This window comes from Megalops cyprinoides, chromosome 25 (genome assembly GCF_013368585.1).
Source record: "Megalops cyprinoides isolate fMegCyp1 chromosome 25, fMegCyp1.pri, whole genome shotgun sequence".
NCBI classification, from domain to species: Eukaryota; Metazoa; Chordata; class Actinopteri; order Elopiformes; family Megalopidae; genus Megalops; species Megalops cyprinoides.
In genome coordinates, this window is record NC_050607.1 from 5,176,375 (window position 1) to 5,189,964 (window position 13,590).

Consider the following 13,590-nt stretch of genomic DNA (forward strand, 5'->3'; position numbering starts at 1 on the left):
CGCATCCTCACTGAGGTGGAGAGGTTAGGGTGGAAGGGTATGTCTGAGAGCAGAAATTGTTTTAAATTATTATTGTCTAAACATAACACGGTTGGGTTGTCTAAACGCAAACATTAATTCTGTGTAGTTTTTATCCTATCTGTGTTAGGACTCTGCTTTGCCTGTGGATGGTCTGAATTGAAAGGGGAACCTTTATTGTGTGGGTAATTAATCCTGGGGACAGACTTCAGTGCAGCATGTGAATAAGAGGGTAATTGCTTGATTACAAGCCTGCTGAGACAGCTCCTCTCTGGAGACTGGGAACACATTCAGTCTTTGAGAGGTTAAGCTGGTGAGGTCATTATTAACCAATCAGAGGGCAGTCTGAGAATGCAATTATGCCAGTTTGTGCTCACTTAATAGAGAACATTCAAACACACTAAGGCTGTTCCACAAGTACTGAGGACTTATTAATGGTAAATACATGATGATGTGCAATCTCTCTACATGCATAGAGCCCCTAAGCACATCTTGAGAACCTGTTTAACCAGCCCTTAACCATTTTAACCACAAAAGAAGCATGCTGAGTCAGTGTTCATGTCCTCACATTGAGAAGAGAGATCGTACGGGGTGGGAAAGAAGGACCACAGTTTCCCCTCTCCTCTCATCTCCTTGACCACCATAGTCTGAGAGGGGTTTTACAGTTGGGACCTGAGAACAAAGGTCTTTCATCAAACAGCCCAGCCTCACGCTGGCTGTCTTTTTAAATTTCACTCGCTGTGGCAATCAGCAAAGTCAGTGCATCAAGCAGTACAACACACCCAGCTGTGACACATGACACTGAGCATTGTATCCACATGATTATGATCATAGTTATGGTTATGATGATGATCAGTCCAATAGCGGTAATATTCCTCTGCCTCCGTGGACTCAGATGCCCTCTCTAAGTATCCTGGGGTCCCGTCTCCAGTTCCCACACTCTCCCGAGGCAGTCTGCAACTTCACAGACCCCCCGCCGGCTTCATAAATATTAAATCACCTTCCGGCCCAAATCCCACAGCCTGCCAAATTCTGCCCCTGTGCTCGTCTGCAGGAAGGACAGCCGTCTCCCGGGGACCACATGAAGCTCTCTTATTTAGCCCTGCCAGAGGAAGAGGAATAGATGCCTGCCGCAGTGCTGGCAGGGTTTGAATCCGAGTCACGGGGATGCGCGTAATGAAATACATCACCCGGCGTCTTAATTACGCACGGAATTAGCAGAGGCAGCTCGCGAAGGGCTGGAATTATTTACCTGCAGCCTGTAGACCATGTGTTATTGCTTTGGAAGCTTCCTGAGAGAGGTGAAAGTGGCGATTGGTTGATGTTCCTGTTTCTGTTGTTTAATGCAGTCCTTTGGAGGCCTGTGAAAGTAACTTATTTGGAGAAATCTAGTGCGCAGATCCTTTGTGCTTCCAGAGATGCTGAGGGGACCCAGAGCACTAAGATAACCAGGCATAACATAACCATCAAAGCCCCCCTTCATCTAGATTCAGTTTCCCACCACCAAATTAGTTATCACTGTGGTTTCACTCCAACTTTAGTTGCAGTCTAGCAATGCAGTTGCACTGTAAGTAATACTTACAATGTAGACATGTAATGGAAGGTACTTACACTCTTCTTACTGTTTTTAATTTGTCTACAACATCTAATATTATGTTAATGTAATACGTCATTATGCACTGCAGTTCAGGTGCTTTAACAGCCTAGAGAGTTCAGAGACTGTGGCAGAACTTGGAAGAAATTGAAGCAGGCTGATAATCGTTGCATGCGAATCAGGCCTTTATTAGTCTACAGGTCGACAGACAGCAGAGGCACGGTCCTCCAGTCAGCACATTGCGATGCTATTGATGCGGTCGCTGAAGAGATGGTTGCCCGCGGAAACCCGGCCTACTGCGAACAGTCACAATTAAACAGGAGGTGCGCAATTTGTACATCTCACCTCAGGGTAGAAGCGGAGTATTGGAGGACTGGCTCCCTTTCTCACTCTACTCCCTCTGCGCACGTCGATGCCTATTTACAAAAACAACGGCCAGCAACATAGCTTTGACAAATGCCGCTTTGTTGTTAAGACAGAAGATTGATCACAATGCAGCGTTTTTTTTTTTTTTTTTGTCTGTAGAGATCAATAAGTGTTGTAGTAAACACAGTGTTTGTCCTGGTTCTGTGTGGAGGCAGACATAGTCGGTGTGTCAGACAGACAAATGGCAAGCAGGTGTCCACTTCCCGGCCACACTGTGGGTACTTGCGTTACCTCAAGAGGGGCTGGCAGCTGCTGCTCTCAGAGACTCAAGAAGCACAAATGTTTGAGGGGGGGGGGTATGCTGTCAGTTACAATTGCTGTTGTAATTAATGCTTAATCTCTGTAAATGCACATGATATGGATTTGCGCATTTCAGGACTGGGATTCAGATGAAAGGCGTGCACAACAAACCCATTGATGTTACGCGAGATCTCTCACAATACCATTGTTCAATCACATTGGGTGAAACTTAATTCCAAGTCTTAATGAAGGCTATATCACCGATGATTAGATTGGATGGTTTATACTGAGTAATTCTATGCCGGGTAAAGATGTGATTGTATTAAATGACCCGTTTTGTAACACTTGAGTAAGATTTTGTACTGAGTTATGTGTTCATGCGGCACACATATTTCCCTATTTTGTGATTCTGTTTACTCATAAAGAGCATATCCTCAGACAATTATTAAGACTTAAAAATTTTATTTTATGATATCATCTGCGCAATTCATTCTGCTATAGTGGCACAAAACTACACCTGCCTTGCTAAATATTCATATGAGCACTGTTCTATGACATCATCATTAGCCGATTATGCTATGAGTTCTGTCAGTGACCGATCCGTCAAGACAGATACCCGGTGTCACAGAGGCCGGTGGGTACAGAGCACGTGAATTGCAGTGTTGTATTTCCTGCAATAACGCTCTTCTGTTCGTTCATCCCCCGTTATCTCTCTGCAGATGTTCGCAGTTGTAGGAAGCGCACTCTGTTAAGTCAGTGTAATTTCCCCATCCGATTCTGAGCCCATATGGCAGGGAGCCGCTCATAACGAGAGGCGTTTTTCTTCTTTAATCCTGCCTTAGGTACGGACGGATGAATCCGGGGGGGGTGGCTCGCTTTAGCGTGCTCAGTGAAAGAGGGGAAGAAGTGTAGGGGTTGCAGCTGCGGTCTCCTTGGGATGGGGCGCCGGTTCGCGTGCCACAGACGGTGAAGGCCGACAGTTGGGTGACCCCAGAAATGCCAGCCCGCCACTGTGCCAGGCTGGCAGCCAAGCATTGTGGGAAGTCTGAGTCTGTGGGGCAATCTGGCGCAGTGGTGCGAGGGCAAAGCCGGCAGTTGTTTCTCTTTCCTGAAATGCCAAATGGTTTGTCCCTGGTGTAATCTCCCCGCTTTAGAGGATTTTGCTGGTAATTAGATGGTCGCTGTGTAAGCTGTCATCTATGCATCTCGTAGGTGTCATAGTCAGTAGCTGGTTCTGAGCGTTGGTGTGGTCAGGCAGTGTATGTTGGCTGGTCACAACTGGCAGTCAGTGTTTTCTGCACAGCAGAAGATGAGCCAAGCCCACAAGCCAGCGGAGATGTAATATTCTGCCACACTGCCTTTCAGATATCCACAAAATACATAAACTGACAGTGTTATATTCGGCATTGTATTCACGTTTGTTTTGAAAACATTTGTCTAAGGCTTGACCACTTCATTAGATATTAAAACCACAGCGGCTTGTGTTGCTTTTGAACATGGCACACGATCAGGACGTGACCTATCGAACTGGCACAGCTTACCCAAGCTGCGCTTGCGTCCCGGGCTTGATCAATCCGACAGACGCGGACGGGCCTCAGAGTGAGTCTCCGTTGAACGCCAGCTGCTCTGAATCCGTTGCCGAGTCCCCCGTCAGCCACTTCAGCGACGAAGCCGGCTAAGATGAAGTATGTATAAAAAGCACATCTGCGTGATCGGGCCCTGTCTCTCGCGCATTATGCATGAGCTCATCGCTCCTTTCTGCCAGTCATCTCCTGGCTCAGACACAGCGGAGTCAGGCACACCTCTCCCCCTGGCAGCTTGCTGATGTCATATGTCCTGCAAATGGGCGGAGGAGATGGAGAAGCAGAAGGAGGAGGAGGAGGAGGAGGAGGAGGAGGAAGAGGAGGAGGGGTGGGGTGGTAATTGCCATCCAGTCCATTTAACTGCGTGTGGCTTGTTCTTTTGAACGGCGCTGGGCGTCTCCGGCGCAGCATTCAGCCACAGAGCGTGCACCCGTGCGCGTCTCCGAGCGGGAGGGGCGGGGTGAGCGGTGAGGTAGCAGCCCCCCCCCCACTGCGCAGAGCAGCTCAGTTGCAGTCACAGCTGTGGCCAGATGCGCAGTCGGGGCAGGTGGGCTGCGCTCCTCACTCCGGGCTGAACCAGACCCAGCCAGACCCTGACGTTCGCTAACGGCTGGCGGATCAATCTGGGAGGTGAGTACAGTTCAATTGGCGGCCGAGTTTGTCATCATCAATATTGATTACTGTGGCACTGCGGCGTGAGTTATTCTAACGGGACAGTTGCGTTCGCTTCCTTTTTTTTTCCCCAGCATTGTGGCTAATCCAGATGAGCGTGCCAGTTGTATGCATTGATTGCAGGCTGTCGAGGCGGGGCCGGGTTGCCATTCTGATGTGTAATAGCGGGAGCATTAAAGGGGGGGGTTTCAATAGCATTAGGCAGGATTATGTCCTCGACAAATTAGCGCTAAACGCTGAGCTTTTTTAACTGCCTCTCTTAAAGCCACCCCATTACCGCGTCCGGGTGCGATTCACCTCACTGCGAAGAACGTCAAATTAAACTTCTGCAGAATGTTAAATGTCGGCATTATGGATTTAACTATATTTAGCTGTAGCTGTCTTTAATGAATGTGTCTTTCATTTTCCGGAACAGAAACGGTGCACGTGTTGAAAAGTAGAGAGAGGCCAGTTGTGTCGTCGACCTCTCCGCCTCTCGGAAATGCCTGACATGCGGCGCTAATAAGTGCACTGAATAATGTATAGGCTTCCTATTCTTACGTTAAATTAAACATGCTGTCAACGTCTATGGGAAGTGGGAGGAAATGGGGAAAAAAATAACATAATTCTGGAAATTAGCAGCAGGAAACTGCAGGATATAACCATTAGATTGGAAGTGTGTGTGAGACCGCAGTGTGTGTGAGAGCTGATACGCTGAAGTGTTAGTGGATGTGTAGAAAGAAACAGTAGATGAGGTGGGCTGTAATATGTGGCTGAGGATGCCTTACAGCCTGTTGATGAACCTGAAGGGTGGTGTTGGGAGGTCTGGCTTTTCATGGTGGACCTTAAAGTGTAGAGGTTTCTGTGGTTGCCTGCAGCTCTGTGGTGAAGGGTCAGGCTGGTCTTTATGGGACATTGTAAACCTTGTTAAAGAGGTGCAAAGAAAGCAGAGTGGTGAAAAATCCTTTATGTGTGACTTTTAAGGAATATGGCTCTATAATTAATCCTTTTTTTTCTCTAATCATTTCACCCCATTGTTGATGTAGAGGAAATAATGCATAGTTTGTTTTTCTGGTGCAATCCATTTGGGGGGAGAGGGGGAGGGGGTTGGGGGTTGAATATTGTATGCGCAGATTTTTCATGATAAATAGAAGCCATTACGCAGCACTTTATGTTTATGATTGGGAAGAGTGTGCCAAGAGATGCAGATATACAGAGGAGCTTTTTTTGAAAATATCTACCTGGTAGTGCCGGAGAAAAGGTGCTAGCTATACATCTCTGTTCACATCTATTTTAAGGGAGAAGGAAATAGCAGCATGCACCACTGTGACGTCACAAGGCTTCTGTTAATATTTTGCCTCAGACCGGCTGAAACAAAATCACTAAAATATATAATAATATTTTCGTCAATAGGACAAAAAGCCCCGAAGAGCGGAGGGAGCCTTCCGATGCATCATCCAGAGATTTGTCACTCACAGGTCTCAGGCTTTAATGCAGTTATTGATTTTCAAACAAAGCCATTTCAGAATTGTAGCCCCACAGACAGAGGTTGTGCTGCGAATAGCTTGCACTGTTATGAAAGGTCTTACGGGCTGTCGGTCCCATTACAGATGATTCAGTCACAGGCTGGTGTCCGGAGACTCGGGGTAATGAAATATTTAACTGATACAGGCCGGGTCCCAGTGGCCCTCTTCCTGGTAGCAGAATCAGACTAGTCAGGGTTTCAGTACCGAGACACGCAACATCCTCCGGCTAATGGTTTGATTCCGACCCAAGGCTAAGTGCGCTCATATTTACACTGACCTTCAGTGTTTGAGCACAGTTTTTTTTAATAAAAAAACACACTCTTCCAGTGTTCAGAAGTGAGAATTTTCAGACACTTAACGACTTAGGACATGGAATAACACCCTTGATTGACAGTGTTGTGACAGCCTTTGCTGTTATCAGGGGCAATTTTTCAAGCTGTCCTTTGCTGTTGACAGACTTCTGGAACAGCCAATGCTGTTATCCTTTAGCCAACGCCCTACAGATATTTCTCAAGGTGATGAGGAGACATGAGCAGCTCATATTTTTCCCTGATTATTACTGTCTGGTGTAAAAATGTTGCATTTTGTAAGGATTCTCTTAAAGTTGTTATATTGTATTTATAAGGTATTTATCCAGAGCATTGGGGCCATTATTTGTGAGGCTGATGATTCTGACATCACAATCTCAATGCAACAAAGCGTGCTTTGTTCTGCTCTATGTTTCACTGTGACCTTTATCCAATCAAAAAGAGCCCTGTGCTGGAATAGATATAGTCAGCCAATCAACCAGGGCCTTGCACTAGAGTAGTTATTGTCATGGAGTTTGGGTCAGCTCCATTCCAATTCAGGCAGCTCAGGGTATTCATTGAAATTCACTTGAAAATTGGCCATCATTTTTTAATCATTTTTCAGTCAGTGACTCAAATTTTAGTTCATTTCCAGAATTGACTGAATTGAAATAAAACTAACTCCCTTCACTGTACAGTCAGCCAATCAACAAGAACCCTGTGCTGCAGCACATATAGTCAGTGCTCAGTGATGCAGTATCAAACCTCAGAGAGAAATGACCGGTCCCTCACACAGAAAAGAACTGAAATAATTCCATAAGAAGGCATTTATATGAGATTATGGTGAATATTGGAAAGAACATTAAGAGCCTAAGATATTTAAAGACAATCATCCACCTCTCTTTGAGTTATTCCTTTCTAACCAGAACAAATGGGAGCTGCTGAATGAAGTCAAAGACAACGATAATCTCATTACCCAGCAGATTAAATATATTTGGATTTTTTTTTTTTTTTTTTTTTTTAGAGGGTTTGCAGGTATTGTATTTGGTAGACGACCAGGGGTGAGAAGAGTTAATTTCTTCAAATGTATCACTGCAGGGAGATGGAGAAATCTTTCTCTTTTCAGATATAATTGGCCTTTTAAAGACCCTCTTTCAGCCTACAGCAGGCTCATAATTGCTGCGCTGGGTACCTCAACAGCTCAACCGCCATTGTCGTGTCAAGAGCCTGAAGTGCCACCTGTGTGGGAACTCATTTCAGGAATCCATATCTGTTTGGGGCTGCTCACAGGAAATGTGATTTTTGGTTTCCATCACAACTTATTTCCTCGCAGACATGATCACCTCCGAAGTAATTTTAATTATGCTGGGAATATTTATATTTACTCCAAGATTAGCCAAAGTAACTAGCAAAGCTATGGAAAATATATAAACAAACAAGTTCAGGCTGCATTTGAACAAAAGTGTCAATGCTTTACATGGTAATGCAATAGCCAATGCCACACTGAAAAGAAAGACTAAGTGTATTACTCTAGTAGTCAAAACATCAGAGGCATGTCTGGTATCATAATCAGTTCATCAGTGCTATATACCTAAAGCAGCCTACAGAAAAACAGGACGTAAGCGCAGCAGCATGATTATTGATGGTTTAGTGTGGTGTAATGTGGTTCTGGACTTGCTCAGCATTGGTATTCCAGGGCAGCAGTTCTGGCCTGGAAGCTTAGCCAAATGTTTCGGCCAGTTGCCAAGCTGCAAGAGGACAAAACCTGTTTCACATCATGTTAGGGCTGTTGCAGATGGAAAAAAAAAAGTCTTCAGAGGAGAAATCAGCCATCATACAGTGATAATACACTGACAGTTGCAGGCTTTTTTGCCTTAAATCACATTAGAATCATGTTTAGTTTTAACCACCGCACACTCTGGGCTGAAGCTGTGTCCATAGAATGCTGATTGTAGGCCTATTTGCATATCCCCCTACTGGCCATGCTCACTTTACCACGCCCCCTTTGTAATCTGCACATCTACCATTCGATACAGCGTGACTAACCCTAACTGCTTCGCTCGTCTGCCCCGCCCGCTCATTTATGAGTCCCTCTCAGTAAACAGAGTTTGCAGCAAAGGCAAAGGGCTGAGAGAGTGTGGAGGCAGAGAGGCAAATTAAATACTAAGAAAGCAACACCCCCCCACAGTGTGATGTGTTCTTGGGGAAACTCTTTTAAACATGGGCCCATGTCGTGTCAAGGAAATTAAAATGCACGCTCTGGAGCTTTATGAAACCACTTCATTTTGTGTCTAGTGAGTTTTTTTTTTAAAGCCCTTTTTTGCTTTAAGGATCGGGCTGCCAAGTGGAGTTTGATTTGTAAAACCTGGCATACAGCGCAGTCAGCACTGTAAACAGACCATCTGTTTTTACCCAGTTTCAGAAACTAAGCATTGGGAGGGAACCATTCCCCTCACCGCAGGTAGGATCAGATGTGAGATTCAACACCAAGATCCACTAAGTTTGTCAACGTCCATTTTGCCAAATCTGGCCAGGTTGTCAGAGGAGAGATATTTGCCATGCATAGGGTGCTACGTGTTTGCAGCCAATGGCTATAATTCTACTCCCACAATGCACCACAGCATAGCAAATGGCAACTGGAGGATGGGAACATCATCTGAGTGACTCAGAGCTGCTGAGGACGAGGCGACCCTGGCCGGCAACACCCACCCACCCCTCCCCTCACGAAATGATACCAATTGTGTTCAGCCACTCCCGGTCATTGCCAGCAAATGGCACAGCTCAGACTCGAACCCGGGGCTGGGCTGTATGACTCAGCCTACGCACAGAACAAACCATTTGACTGCGCTACAGTAGTCACAAGTAATTACCTACCTGAAAGATGGTTAATTGATCATGAAACACAATACGATATGTAAAACAAGTCATTATCTTGATGTCTTGGACCCCCCCCCCCCAGCGCTAATGACAGCTTCCCCTCCCCTCATACTGCTGAACAGAGTGTGCTGTCAGTCCCTTGGTCTCACGTCGCATGCTGAGCTCCCAGCAGGCTCCAGGTCTCAGCTCATCTGCTTTGATTGCAGTTTAGTATCTGTAGTTTTCAGTGGAATTGAAATAACCGGATTGTGTTGGGAATAAAATCACAAGAATGCAATGGCTGACACAACCTAAATTCGCTTCACAAACGAAGCTTTCACATGTGCCATATTGTCCTACACCTACATCCATGCAGCATGTATAAATCCTATGCATCCAGCACAGCCAGTCAATGCTAATTTGAAAACATAACTCATATAAATGTGAATTTCTGCATTTTTTCATTCATTTAACTGTCACTGTGTGGAGGCAGTTGCACGATTACCTGTCTGCCTCTGTCTCTCTGTCTCTCTGTATGCCCGAGAATGGATGAAACTTGGTGCAATGATTGTCTACACCCGTGTTTCCCAACCCTGCTCCTGGAGGCACACTGTCCTGCATATCTTCTATGTATCCTTGCTGCTTGACAAAATCAGGTGTGCTCAGCTAATCAAAAGTGCCACTGATGAGTTCAGTCAGGTAGGTAGAGCAGGGATAGATAGAAGATATGCAGGACGGTGTGCCTTCAGGAGCAGGGTTGGGAAACGCTGGTCTACACGATGAGGAAGAAAGAATTTGATTTTAGTGCAGATGTGACAGTTTCTAAGTGAGACAGAGAAATGCCCTTTAGCAAAATGTCCCTCTGGTTTGCTTTGGTCAGTGGTTCAGGGTCCGCTTACTTTTGGTGGTTGGCATTCTGGGTTATTCTCCAGTGAGGTTTCCTGTCTCAGTTTCGGGCAGCTCCACCTCCTGTCCTCGGTGTTAATCTGAAAGCTATTGATCACACAGACCTGCAGGGGACAAGAGGAGTCCAACCCCTGCAGCTTTGATCCGGGCTCCTCTGAGCTACGGAGCTCGCGTTTCGAACGCTGCAAACCTCTGGGCTCCAATTCCAGACAACCTTTCAGACAACCGGCTCTTTGAGTGCATCATCCAAAGGCGTTTCAAAGACATCTCTGTCTCCAAGGAGACTCTCCATTTACTTGCTAGCCCCCTGTTGATTCGGAAGCTTTTAAGTCATAGATGCTGCTGCTGCCGCAGCCGCTGCTGCGGCTGGTGATGGGTGTAACCTTGGAGTGGCTATCGAAACGGAAACGCCAAAGTCACTTGATGGAAGGTGCAGTAGCCACGGAAACGCAAATACTCCCAATTCAATGGGTACTTGATTTTAACCGGCAGTGGCATCACCAGATGTTATCTGAAGAACGCCACATGCTGGGAGATCTCAGGCACTGTGAATGCAGAGATTCTCAGAAAAAAAAAATAGAAACAAAAGTGTTTCCAGGCAAAGTTGTGACTTCAGCAAAGACCACTTCAAGTGCAGGCGAGGAGGAAATTGTTATTGGAAACAGGCCAAGATTTAAGACTATTGATTTACAAGGCTCCTTGTAAGCCACATGGAGTGAACTACATCTGCATTGATCACCCCTCATTCACCTTTCAGGCCTCATTTTACTTGCCTTTGAACTGGTAAATGTAAGTACATGGTAGCGCTTTTCTGTGAGGATGTCAATTGGCCGTTTGATATCGGAGAAGCTGCTGCACTGCAAAGTGATGTGTTCATAAACCGCAGTGATGGTTTCAATCTGAACCCTTTTCAATGGTTCGCAAGCACTGTATTGAGAAATTGGAAACATGCTTCTTCCTCTGTAGCTCTGGCCTTTACTTATGTGAAAGGGGCATGAAGAAAAACGGAAAGCTTTATCTCTTTAATTACTTATTTTGTCATATTGCATGATCAAATAATTGGCCCTCTGCATTGGAATGAGTTGCCCTGCTGCTTGTTAATAGCGGAGGATTTTTTTTTGGGGGGGGGGCATTAAATTGCAAAATGATAGGTTTTACATTACAGAGAGGAAATGCTACATATGGAAAACAAGATCAGGATAGGGGCCTTCTCTATTCCATTTCAAGCTGCTTGTGTGATCATTTGAGATGTCGTTGATCAGTAAAGATGGATAAATGACTTGAAATCCCTGTGAAGACCCTGCATTAGATACTAGGCCTGAAACTGAGACACTTTGTCGATAGAAAAGGTTTCTTGCTGTCAATCACACTTTTCAGCATTTCGGTGATGGCTCCGTCTGAAATCCTGCTTTCTCTGAGGCAAAATCAAATGAAAGTCAAAAGCACAGAACGCCTCATTCCAGCACTGCAGCTGTTATGACAGCTAAGTTAAGTCTCACATTTCATATTGCCTGTTGTGAACTGCGCATGTTTTAAAACTGCCCCCATATGCAGTTCTGTGAAAACTGCGAAGGTATATAGATTTTGTACACCAGCAACAGCAACTGGAAGGTTTAGCATGAAAGCCTAGCAAGGAGCATTATTTTTAGAAACGTGTTGTGTGTTGTATGTGTTGTACTCAATGAATGCAGTCTAATGTCAGGGTTCAGAAAGACACCCACTCATGGCTCCCATAATGCATTGCACCGCAGGCCTTGAGAATGAATAACTATGTGCCTGTTCTGTGCCTTATCTGTAGTTTTCATCTTTGACTCAGATGAATTATAAATGTTAGGGGAAAATCAGCTTTCTCTCAGAGTTGATTGTGCAAGCTATCTAATGCTGAGCCTTTCTGAAAGGGGTAGTTCAGCCAGATCATGCTGCATGTTCTGTATGTACAGGGAGAAGGGCTGTCATAAATGCCTCAAGGTTGTCCTTTTGATCTGTCAGGGATAAGAGGAGGCACATAAAAAAAATGCTAAAGTGTTACACACAACAAGGTTTACCGCTGTCAATCTCCTCTCTTTTGACATGTTGCCAAATTGGGAAATGACCAAATTACAGGAATTATGTTGCATACTGTTTATTGTGTATTGTCTTTTTTGCCTTGCAGTTGACCCAATACTTTCCCTGTGTTTTGTATACTTTCTCAACACTAGTATTGACTTGCTGGGCAATGTTTCTCTCAAATAAATGCATAATAACAGCATGTGGTGTTTTCAGAAATAATGCTTTAATGAGACGGAATACTTTTTTAAACAGAATTTTAAATAAAATAGTGAGTCAGGGCTCTCCAACCAAGTGCTGTGATATTTTTCACCATGGCTAATTCAGTGAAATCACTGTATAAAGACACAGAGAAAAGCTGTCCAGAGGTGAACTGGCTTCCTGCTCCTTACCTGTAAAATGTTTGTTGTGCTTTCTCCTTCCTTCCGTTCCGTGACAAATTGAACATAATTTTCCGAATGCGAAGAGTACGTGCCTATGCCATTTTTTTGTTGAAGCAGCCCAGGTCCTTGCCAGATCCAATGATCCTTATGGTATATGGATGGGATGAGTGCAGGTACAGTGCATGTGGTGAGCCATCCAGATCCTTAGAGATCAGTGAAGCTCCTCTACCTCCTCTGCATATTGCAAATTGAGGGTGAGCTTCAGCTCTGGAACACCAGGTTAGATTTGATCTGTGAAAGAAAGCAGCGGTGAGAATGGCTGTTGTTTTAAAGGTGGAGAACATGATATCAAACTGTGTGGGTTTTTTTGGTAGAGCTCCCCTTTAAACATGATAAATGAGTCCTGTTGAATGTGGAGAGAGAGTAAATTGCCTGGCTTTGGGGTTTGTGTTTTCATCATCTGCTCTGTATCTGAAATAGGCAGATTTTCCCTGATGTTGAAGGAGGTGATCGAATCCCCCCCCCCCTGTTAATTATCAGTGAAATATCTGCTGAAATGACTCTGGGAGTTATAGTGCAGTACAGAATGCACACACACATTGACGTGCACACTCACACACACACACACACACACACACACACACCCCAGGATTCTGGGTGGCATTCGCCTTCTCCTGCTTCCTTTTCCCTCTGTGTCTTCCTTCTTCTTCTGCTGTCTCTCTGCGGTATTCTTTAGGGAGGGGCTCCGGCCGTGTCGACATGGCAACCAGAAGTGTGTGCATGTTTGTGTGCCCATGAATTCCAGTGTGTGCACATAACTCCCAATATCATACATGCACAGACTGATTTTGCTTGGAGTGGTGAGTTTAGTATGGGGTGGTGAGAGAGGGAATCTCCCAAATGTAGGCCTCTGTAGCTACAGTAATTAAACATAAGGGAACCGTGATCACTGAATAATGCATCTGACATTTGTGTAGGCTGTTCAGTAGCGGCTACTGAAATTACAAGGTCAAACCCATCAGTACGTTCATTTCAGCCTTTGCTGAAACTAATGAGTTTCGTACACTCTGCGCA

At 45.2% G+C, this 13,590-nt stretch overlaps 1 protein-coding gene across 1 annotated transcript in view; it reads left to right on the plus strand.

The window, feature by feature from the left end:
- The window catches only part of nav3 (neuron navigator 3), a 119,073-nt gene that overhangs the window by 64,229 nt on the left and 41,254 nt on the right, over window positions 1-13,590 (plus strand). The window lies entirely within an intron of this gene.